This window comes from Pan paniscus, chromosome X (genome assembly GCF_029289425.2).
Source record: "Pan paniscus chromosome X, NHGRI_mPanPan1-v2.0_pri, whole genome shotgun sequence".
In the NCBI taxonomy this organism is placed as follows: Eukaryota; Metazoa; Chordata; class Mammalia; order Primates; family Hominidae; genus Pan; species Pan paniscus.
The window spans coordinates 58,491,379-58,502,856 of NC_073272.2; the positions used below are offsets into that span (position 1 = coordinate 58,491,379).

Sequence of the window (11,478 nt, forward strand, 5' to 3'; positions counted from 1 at the left end):
TGCTTCCTTTAAGTCATTACTCAAGGCTGTGATTTTCTTTTTTTCTTTCCTGGAGGAGACAGAGAGGCTTGTGGGAGAGCAATTTTTGTGTCCTATTAACACTTTTCTACATGTGGCTGCACCACATTTGGCACTTTGTGGCAGAAAAATACAAGCGTCAGTTCCTAGTATATATTCAGATGTAGAGGTAACATCAAGAGTGTACAAAACTGGCCCAAAAGGTTTCACTCACAAGGTCATATTAGCTTCCCTTCCTTATTGTAAACCCAGTACAAACCCCATTAACTGATTCTGGATGCCATTTCCTTCCATAGGTCCAGGTAGACTTAGTGACTTGGGCAACCATATTCAGAAGGTCCAAAAAAGTTAATTTTCTCCTTTTGCCAAAATTCCCCACCCTATTCGCACAGGTATATAATGGCCTTTGATCCTCACTGGGGACAGAAAGTCCTCAGCCCTCATCCTGTAACCCACTTCCCCAATTATTCCCCATTAATGGGAGGTCCATTTATTGCATAGTTGATTATACATAGTGGTCTGTACATTTATCACCAATTCTCATAAATTACCATTAAATTCAATTAATTGGCTGGTAAGGTCCTCATTATTTCTCTTACAGAAAGCCATGTTCATTACCATCTCAGGCTTATTGCTATAATTACAAAAAACTGTGAAGATTATGCAATTTTTTACCTTACTTGTAAGCTAACAAGGTAATCTGTCACAGGTTTTTGAGGGTTCTGGTAGAAGGCATGAGACTCTTGGGTCAGAGACAAAGGATTGTTTATTATTCGTAGCAATAGTAACAGCCTGAATATAAGCATTTTTACCTTAGATTCCTAAGCCCCACTTCCCACAGTGCTATACAAAATGACCATTTGACTCCAGCATACATAGTACTATGCATTACAGGAGTAAAACCGAGGAAAATCAATCATTTATAATGTGCAGTAGCTGTGCCTTCCCTTTACTCTTGAAAAAGACATTCTGTTTATCATACTAGAGTAAGCATTCTTTCCCTTTGCTTCAGAGGGAAGCACTGTTTTCCAAAGGCTCTATGCAAACATGTTTTTACTTCAGAGAGAGACACTATCTCTTTCTTCCAAAGCTGTCTGCTATTCAAGCATCTTTTAAAAGATAGCCTAAAACAAAGGGTAGAAAGTGATTTACTTGCATGAAAAGCACATATGGAACTTTTCTTCCAACTCATGCACCACAAAACAATGTCTTGGTCAATGACAAACCATATAGATAATGATATTCCCATAAGATTATAATGGAGGTGAAAAATCTCTATCAGCCACTGACATTGTACCAAAATTATAAAATAAAAATTGTAGCATACTTTATTTTTAATGAATTTAGCATAGCATAAGTGTACAATGTTTATAAAGTCTACAGTAATATACAGTAATGCGCCAATTCTTCACATTCACTTACCACTCACTCACTGAATCACCTAGAGCAACTTTCAGTCCTGTAAGTGCCATTCATGGCAAGTGCCCTATACAGGTGTAACATTTTTTATCTTTTATATTGTATTTTTACTGTACCTTTTCTGGGTTTAGATTTGTTTAGATACACAAGCACTTACCATTGCATTCCAACTGCCTGCAGTATTCAGCACAGTAACATGCTATACAGGTTTATAGCCTAGGAGCAATAGGCTATACCATATAGCCCAGTCATGTAGTAAGGTATACCACCTGGGTTTGTCTAAGGGCACTCTATCATGCCCACACCATTATGAAATTTCCTAACAATGCATTGCCCAGGAAGTAGCCTCAGTGTTAAGTGACACACGACTGTATAAAGTTGCTGGTGATATGCCATCTTCAAACTAACTAGATGATAGCAAATCTTGCTCCAACTTAAATTCCCACCAACATTGTATAGAATCTCCTATTTGTTTAACTGGTCAACACGTTTTCAAATTTCCTACATGTTTGATCTGATATGTACATGATGATTTAATGTGTATGAAAGCATATGTCATTTTAGTTTCCATGTTTCTGATTACTGGTGAGAATCATAAAGTCAAGAAATACTCATTGAGCATCTATGTGCCAGGTACACATTTAAGTACTTGCGATACATTGAAGAACATAAAGATGGAGAAATCATACACTTAAAGAGATTATATTCTGGCAAGTGTAAGTATAACAAAGTTATTAACTAAGTAAATTACACAGTATATTAAAAGATGACATGTTATGGAAAAGACAGAAAAGTAATAAGGATCAAATTAAGAAAATTTATTTTTATTGAAAATGTGGTCTCCTATTTTATAAATCAACTGGTTGCATTCTTTTGCCCAATTTCCATGGGTCATTTGTTTTTTCTTAGAATATATTATGGCTTATTTTGTTAATTTTAGTCATCCAATTTTATAGCCACGTCTTATGTTTCCCTACTTTGTATAGGGTAATTTTTGCAAGTAGGAGATGGCATATTATAATTTAATCAACCTTATTAAAATTTCCTTTAGTAAGTACCTGTGCATTCTGTGCCTTTGTAATCTTCCTCATTTACAGAGTTCAAAATATAAATACTATCTTCCATTGTATTTTAAAGATTTTATACATGTTACTTTCCAAGTTTAGGTATTAAATTTTTTGTTCACTTGGAATTTATTTTGCACGTAGTGTTGTAAAATTTTCTTTTTAAACAAACAGCCAGTTAACACAGTACTATTTATTTAAAAAAAAGTTTTTTTTTCGTTAGTCATCTGAAATCTCATTTCTATTATGATTCGTTTCCTATGTGTAAATCTGTGTCTAGGTCACTCATCAGTTCATTAGCATATTTAATCTCCCCTTTTCCATCTCTGGACCCAATACAGACTATTCTACTAAGTTCCTAGGGTGATCCTGTTAAACTATATGACAAATCATATTGCTCCTCTGCTATCAGTATATGAATGGCTTTCCATAACATTCAGCGTAAAAGCCAAATTGCATTCTAGAACCTGCAGGGCTCTAAGGCGTCTTCCTCTCCCTCAACCCCACTACCTCTTTGAAATCACCTTCTGCTATTCTCTGCCTTGCTCACTCAGCTCCAGCCATGCTGCCATCCTCCCTGCTTCTCAAACATGTCAGGCCTCCTTTTGCCTTGGGGCCACAGTACTTGCTGTCTCTCCACCTGGAATATTCCTTTCCCAGACAGCTACAGGGTCAGCTCTTCCATTGCCTTCAGGTCTTTACTCAAAAGCCAAGTTCTCAGTGAGCCCTTCCCTGGTACCTTATCTATCTAATTTCAGCCTCCTCCCTGGAATTTCATATTCTACTTCTTTGCTTTATTTTTTCCTTCTTAGCACTTGTCACTATGAAAATACTTTACATTTACTTACATATTTTGGCTACTCTCTGTCTCCCACACCAAAGTGGGATAAAGATAAAAGAACTAAACTTAAAAGTGAATGGGGGTCAAAGCAAGTCAAAAGGGGCAGTTTTCCCAGGGTCTAGCCCCAGTTACAAGCACAAATGCTTCCAGGGGACAACTGTGCATTTTATTAGAGTGAAGCAGGCCAGCTGGGGGTATGGCCAATTGGAGAGGGCATTCTGAGTCTAAACTGGACTGAGCCCTACCTCAGACCCAGCTGCTTGTATCTCTGTTGGAATGTGGGCCCTAATCCTCATGGTTTTTTGTTTTGTTTCATTTTCAAGAGAGGCCAGAAACATGGAATTTCATTGTGTGAAACCTCCCAGATGATTAGGTGCTTTAGAGTACCTAATTTAAAGTAGATAACAATGAAAAAATAAAGATCAAACCAAACTCGGCAGCTGACTGAAATTGGCCTCTGGGCAGCCTGCTGGTGTTTGCTGGACTCATAAAAGAAAATTAATTCCTGCTATAGGGAGTGAGCTTGCCTTGTATTTCTTGAGGCAGTCAGCCTCAGGTCATGTTGGGAAGAGAGAATAAACTGAATTTACCACCTTCTTTCAACTCTTGAAAGCTCCTCACTTCCCCCAGTATGCAGGGAGTTAGGGAAGCCTGGACAGCAGGGAGTTGCTGCTCCCTCTCCCAACTAAACTCAACCCCTCCACTATACAGCTGAAGGACTTAGTTATACAAAGTCATATCTCCCAGCCCAACTTCTCCATGGCATCTGCCTTACCTGGAAACAAAGAGCTGCTCAGACTCTGATCACAGCTCTCCATAAGTTGGGGATGGGCAAAATTAGTGGGAAGGTACCTGTGAGGAGTCCACAGACACCAGTCTTGTGGGTGCCTAGCCAGAATTGGGGCTTCTTGGGGAAGTAGGCCACCTTTTGTGGAGCACTGGATGGAGTCACCTGTAGTTTCAGGTAGCTGCCAAAAGGAGCATGGTTAGTCAAGTACTCCCCATGCGCTGAAGAAAAACATTAGGCTCAATTATCTGATGCCCCTCCTCTCTAGGAAGACAAGAAACATTCCAACAGAAAGAACAAGTGTGATAGGACTGCTGTAACTGAGTTCAGTAAGGTTTAGTTTTTCTGGATCAAATTCTTTCCAAATGCAAGATGGAACATTTCTTAAGTTCTGAGAGCCCCACTAATCCATGATCTACAAGTGTTGTTTATCCAGCACAGGGCAAATGTGAAGAGGCAGCCCACAGCCCAGCACTTGTGGAGAACCATGTTAGTGTGTTTAGGCTGCGGGTTGGTGTTCTGCTAGGCAGGTGCATCATGAACTCCAGGGAAGAAGGAAAGCCTTATAGGTGTAAACTTGGTTGCTGCCTAACTCTATGGAGTCATCCTTGTCCAAATGTCTTTCCAGGGAACTTCTCATGCAAATGGCTTCCTTGACAGTTGCCACTTCCTTTGTGCATAGAACTAAGGAAACAATGTGCATACTGCCAGAAATCCAACTTTTCTCAGGGTCTTCTCACCTCTGATGGGCCCCACTGTCCACACCTCTTCTTCTGTATTCTCACTCCCTTTGTCAGTCTTTCTTCTTTGAATTCCTTCTTCCTTAGTATTCTTCACCCTGACTCCTGCCTCTCATAGACCCTCCATTTGTGTATCCTTTAGTCTCTCCCCAGAGTCCTTCCAACTTGATCTTTCACCCCTTACTCAGGACCTCTTCTAAGCTTCTTTGAGTAGAGAGCTTCCTACTCTATTCCATTTATTCTGTCTATTTTCCTCTAATCCCCAAGATCTCACTCTTCCTCTGTTATTCTTCACTCCCTTCCCAGTTGGATGTTTCCTCCACATAGGTCATCTCCTCCCTCAGGTAACCTCTAACTTCTGGCCCTTCACCACCTCTTCCTAAGAAGTCACCTCGTCCTCTCCTTCTCCCCACAGCCAATCTTGACTTACTTTCCTTCTCCGCTCCACACCAGACCAGCTAAGTCTCTTGCAATTTTAGATGGCTGATTGTGATTCTAGCTGAACTTTGTTCACAATCGGAATTGACAGCTGTTCCTTCCTTTCATGCCCCATCCACAAAACACACCCAATCTTTTCAACAAGACAAAGTGCTTATATATGTCATATAAATTTGTATTTTTCAGCATAAAACAACAGTTATGCAGGCAAATATTGTGATATCAGGACCCTTGAGCTTTCAACACCCTGAAAAGTTGTACTTTTTTTGTGTGCCTGAGTATTACACATTTGTCTCCACAAATGTAGCAAATTTTACCCTAACAAGATGTTTTCACCAGATCGTAGACATAGATATGGAAGTCATCATCAAACAATGAAATACACAGGTTTGGCTTTAACTTGGTGGATGACCTTGTCTGTCCTTTTGGAGCCGTCTTCTTTGGTATATTCCACATGTTTATCTATCAGGCTATCTATAAATCCTTCTGGTTCCCTCTTCACTGGATGAGACACACTTGATTCTGGCATGATGCAGAGGTCACCTGCCTTATAATCATCGAGTAGCTAGTACATGTGCAAGACAGGATCTTTCTTATAAGTAATATAAAACCAGGCTTTCATGATAGGTGCTTGGGCTAGGACCATCCCCCTCCATTTATCCATAGAACCATGCTCTCCCTCAAACATGTGTTTCACTGCTTTGCCAATTATGGTATTTGCAAGGCAGAAATCCCTGACTTGTGAGAATGGCACCTTATGAGGAAGGATTTTAAGCTTTAAAATTCTTTCATCTCTGTGAAGTTCTAGTCCATAAACACAGTCAATTCCATAATATTTTACCAGATAAAGAAAGGGATATATAGGCACCTGATTCAGAACGGCCCCTTTACACTGGGTGATGGGCTCATCTCCCTTCTTCTATCCATGTGAAATTCTGCAGCCTACCATGTGTCTGCAGGACTGAGAGGAAGACCTTCCTCTTGGCTTCATTGGAGATGTCTTTTTCTTCCTCATGTTTGTAGTTCCAGTGTGGTGACCTATGGCTTCCCTGGTTGGCAGCTTTGCAGCTGCCTTTTTGTGAAGGAGAGTCTTCATATTTGGAGGGGAAGGAGAGAGGCCAGGGAAAAACATTAAATGTATGAATTTTTTTCTTCTATCATGAAGTCCCTGTGCACCAGGTACATTGCCACCCATGTTGTTCATGTGTGTCCAGTAGCAATGTTAGATATCAAGACACTCTTGGATGCCTGCCTACAATGTCTTCCTTCCAGGCTTGTTTAGCTGCACAAGAGAGATAGAGAACAGGTAGGTGTGGTGGCCGTGGTAGTTGAGAGCACAGCAAAAGGAAGTGGGCTACTTTGCCTATTCCCTCTGTCGCCATCCTGTCACCTCTCCCAACATTCTCCATTTTTTAGCTCCCACCTCATTTTTCCATTTCTGTACATGCAGTCTCCATGTCCCCTCCCCATGGCTCTGTGGTATTCATCCCCCGTACATTCCCATCCCTCAGCCTCCCGCCTGGTGCTCACCTCTCTTTTCTGTCTCTTCCTGGTAAACTCCATTTTCCTTCTGGGCTCCGACCACAAACCTATTTCCCTTTCTGGCCACCTTTGTATACCATCCTGGTGCTCTTCAGGTCCTCATGCCCCCAGCCCTCAAATCACCCTTCCCAGTCTCCTGCATTTCTTACGCCAGCACCCACCCGAATTTTCACGCCTGGCCCCCACCAACCCCCATCCTCCGGTTCCGCAGCCCAGGGCCCACCTCCCGCGCCGCCCACCTCCCGCGCCCAAATCAGACCCCTCACTGTTGCCTCTGCTAGGAGCCTGTGGCGAAGGAGGATCAGCAGGCAACTAACAGAGTGAGCGCTTGCAAAAGCTAGGAGGGTAGGATCTGTAGGCATGGAAAACGTCTAGAAGGGTTGTAAGGCAGGCGAAAGGGAAGGCAGCAGCATCCCCAGCACTAGGCTTGTTAGCCCTCTGCCTTCCTGTCGGTGGCGGCCCTTCTGCTACACTGGACTTCCAGGAGCCATTGCTGCTGTTGCAATCTCCTCGCTCTTTTCCTAGCTTAGCTTCCTGGTAGGAGGGAGGCCTCTGCTTCCTGCCAAACGCCGCGCAGCACCCCTACCCCAGTGAATCCTGGACCACGGCCCTGGGCCCTAGAGATGCTCCTGGGCTCCTGCCCCCCACGCCCAACCGCGCCTTCTCCCAAATCCACAGGTACCAGGTCCAAAGCCCCGTCTCCCTCTCCTCCTAGGTTCAACGCTTTCATTTTATGTCACCCGACCCGCCGTCCCAGACTCCTCACCCCTACCTCCACCTTCAACCCCTCAGCGGCCCTGCCTCATCTGCTTTCCATCTTTCAAGATTTCCTTTTCCCAGTGCCCTTACGGAGTTATTCTTTATATACAAAAACCTGCCTTTCTTGTCATTGGAGAGGATTTTTGGTAGGACAAGAGAAATGCGCTAGTGCTTAGGGCTCAGTCTGCCATTTGACCTAATCTTTGTAATTTTTCCTGACAGGTCATTCCTGAACTTTACTTCTTGAGGAGATTTTTTGTTTCTTTTTCTTATTTTTTTCGTTTCCCTGATTGCAGAAGAATTGCATGCACAATGTGGACACTGTGTAAAATTCAGAAAATAGACTTGAAGCAGAAAATAATCAACTGCAAGCCCTGTTTCCATTCCCCTGGGCTCCAAGCAAAATAATAGCACTTATTACCTCTCCTTTGCCTTTTTTCTAAGCTCTTAAAAAGCTTGCATTATTTTTGCAAATTTAGTTGTTAAAAATTCTTTGTAAAACCATTTTTAGATGATATTTTGAAAATTACAGAGTGTAGTAGGTAGCAATATTAGAAGTACCAAATACTCTTCATTTGGAATTAACATTACTCATTTGTATTTGGGCTTTTAAAAGTAGAAATAAAATATTACCAATAAAATGTAATTCTCTTATCCTCTAGCATTGATCCTGTTCCCTCCCACCTCTCTAATGCTAACGCCATCACTCATTTTTTTTGTATCCTACAAATCTTTGTATTTCTGTAAATACCAATAATAATTTATAGGAGTTCACAGATTTTTAGGGTACAAAAAAATGAATGATATTTATAGTTACAAGTGGAAACTATGTATTTTATATCTCATATGTATTTTTAAATGTACATTATGAAGAATAATTCCTTCATACTGTGAGAAAAAAAGATTACTTCTCTTCCATGGCCCGCACCTGAGATTTCTGGGAGGTGGCTCTGGGTCTTTATGATTTAGAATTTCTTTTTCTAACTAGATAAATACACTCTTAAAGATATTCAAGAAAATGTTTTGTTTTTATTTTAATAGTTACATTGTCAGCAAGCCTGAAATAGAACTCTAGATTTGTCATAATCTTACTTACCTGAACTTTATTTTCAACATAAATTTTATTACATTTAAATTTTCTGCAGTTTGCCTTTTTTATTCAATGTTTTATTTTTAAAATTTTCTTTATATTTTATCTCCAACACTCCTTGTCACCTTTTAAATCTATTGCCAAAAATAGTCTATTTCAGAGTACACATGTGACATTTTTGGCATCCATGGAACAATATATTTAAACATCCATTTTGTTGTTGATTACTATTTTGGTTTATTACAATATTTCATTTTCACAAACAGTGCTGCAATGAATGTCTCTGTGTACTTGTACCAGAGTTTCTGTAAGTACATCCTAGAAGAAGAAATAATTTCTTGTAAGTACAAGCACTTCAAATTTCTTAAATGCTGCCAAATTGCTGTGTTAATTGGCTGTACCACTCCATTTTTTTCTACTTCCCTTTGCAACAGAAATTCTTCAAATACTTGCCTACTACATTATTTTCAATTACATTCATCACATTGTTTCAAAAACCTACTCCAGTCTGATTTCCCTGCCTGCTCCCCCCAAACTCCATGAAAATTGCTACTGTTCAGGTTATCAATGATCTCCAATGATCATTCAATAAGATCATCAGTGATCTTCAGTGATCATTTATTAATCTCCATCTTTATATATCATCAGTCCTTGATCGTTCTGTTTTCCATGAAAAACTCTCTAGGTTTTCTTGGTAACTCACTGGTCACTTTTCAGTCTTTTTTTTTTTTTATTGGTTCCTCTTTATTTCTTCAATCTCTTAATGCCCCAGGGCTCGGTCTGTAGACTGCTTTTCTATCTACACTGTCTCCCTTGGCCACTTCATATAGGCTTATAGCTTTAAATGTCATTTGTAAGTTGAAAGGTCTCAAACGTATGTCTAGCCTGACCTCACTTTTTACTCCAGGCTTGTAAATCCAGCTACCTACTTGACATCTTCCATGTGGATATCTAACAGACTCAATATATTCAAATTGAGATGCCAATATTGCCCCTAAGACTTGTTCCACTGCACACCTACTTCCTCATCTCAGTAAATGGCAACTTCATCTGTCTGTTTGCTAAGGCTATAAATGTGATATCATTCTTTCTCACAATTCATATCTAATTTGTCACTAAATTATGTTGGCTCTACCTTCAAAATGTATCTAAAGTCTGGCCATTTTTCATAACTTCTACTGCTACCACCCTGATTTGAACTATCTTTATTCCATAGCTCGTTTATTGCAATGGCCTCTTTACTAGACTGCTTTTGCTCTTGTTCCTTTATTGTCTGTACTTAAATACCACGCAAAAACTACAGTGGCTTCCCATTTCACTCAGAGGGAAATAAAATACTCAAGAATAGCCTACAAGATAGTGTATGATCAACCCCACCTGACTTTACCCTCTTATCTTTTAAAATTCCATCTTCTACTACTCTCACTCATAACATTGAACCATATAAAATTTCTGTATTCATAGATCAAAATGGTCAAATATCAGCAATTCTAAGTGTTTTGTTCATCCTAACAGCTGACTGTGCTTCTTTTACACTGACATCATTGCTGTTCCTTGAGCAAGCGAAATGTCTCTCACCTCAGAGCCTTTGGACCTGTATTACTTCTATATTAAAATTTATTTTTTCACTATCTTCAGGTCTCTGCTCCTTATCTTCACAAATTGGGCTATCTTAGGGACCTTAACATTCTGATCATCTTTATCTTGCTCAACTCTTCCCCATACTATTTGTATTAGTCAGTGTATAATTACTTCTGTTACAAACACCATACACATCTTAGTGGCTTGAAATACAAAAAAATTATTTCTCACACATAAAACAGTTAAATGTAGGTGTTCCTGGTCATTAGGCAGCTTTTCTATAATTGGTAATTCAGTATCTGTCTTCCATGTAGTCAAAGATTGACCATTTTATGTGACTTCATAGTCCTCTGCCAGATCCTGTCTATCCAGCTGGCCAAAAATTGAAGACAGCAAGAGTGAGAGAGAGAAAGAGAGACAGAGAGGAAGTTTTCTAGAGCAGCGATGTCCAATAGAAACATTAAGATGAGTAATATATATATAATTTAAAATGTATCAATTGTCACATTTTAAAAAGGCAAAAAGAAACAGGTAATATTAATTTTAATAATATATTGTATTTAACTCAATATGCCCAAACTACTATAATTTAAACATTCAATCAATATCAGATTATTAATGATGTATTTAAAGTTATTTTTAAATACAAGATCTTCAAAATCTTGTGTTTTACACTTAAAGCACATCTCAATTTATAACAACCATCTTTTAAGTGATCAATAGCCATATGTATCTAGTGACTACTATATTGGGCAGTATAGCTCTAGTCATTTTATGAGATAGGCCTATACATGACACCTGTCATTTCTGCCAAAATTCCATCTGGCCAAAAATAAGACACAAAAGTCCCAACCCAATGACAGGGGATCTAAGAAATTCAATTTAGCTAAATGCTCAAGGAAAGGAGGAGAAAAACAAATACTAGTAAATATAATAATCTTTGCCAAATTTTTAGTAATTTTAGTAAATATTGGATCCTTTACAGTTCTTTGGGTTGTTTTCCTTTCTTTACCTTCCACTTACTTGTTCAAACATCCGTTAATATCAGTATGTACTCATGGATGTTTACTTAATTCTCTTGGTTTTAATCTGATAACTTATATTTATTTTATTTCTCAATTGTCCCCATTGTTGATCATTGGGATCATGTTCAGGTTGGTCCCTGCGTCCTTTTTTTTTTTTGAGATGAAGTCTTGCTC

General features: G+C 39.4%; 1 pseudogene; it reads right to left on the reverse strand.

The window, feature by feature from the left end:
- Positions 1-5,374: 5,374 nt before the first annotated feature.
- On the reverse strand, positions 5,375-8,265 carry LOC117977637 (spindlin-2-like; annotated as a pseudogene).
- Positions 8,266-11,478: the final 3,213 nt, after the last annotated feature.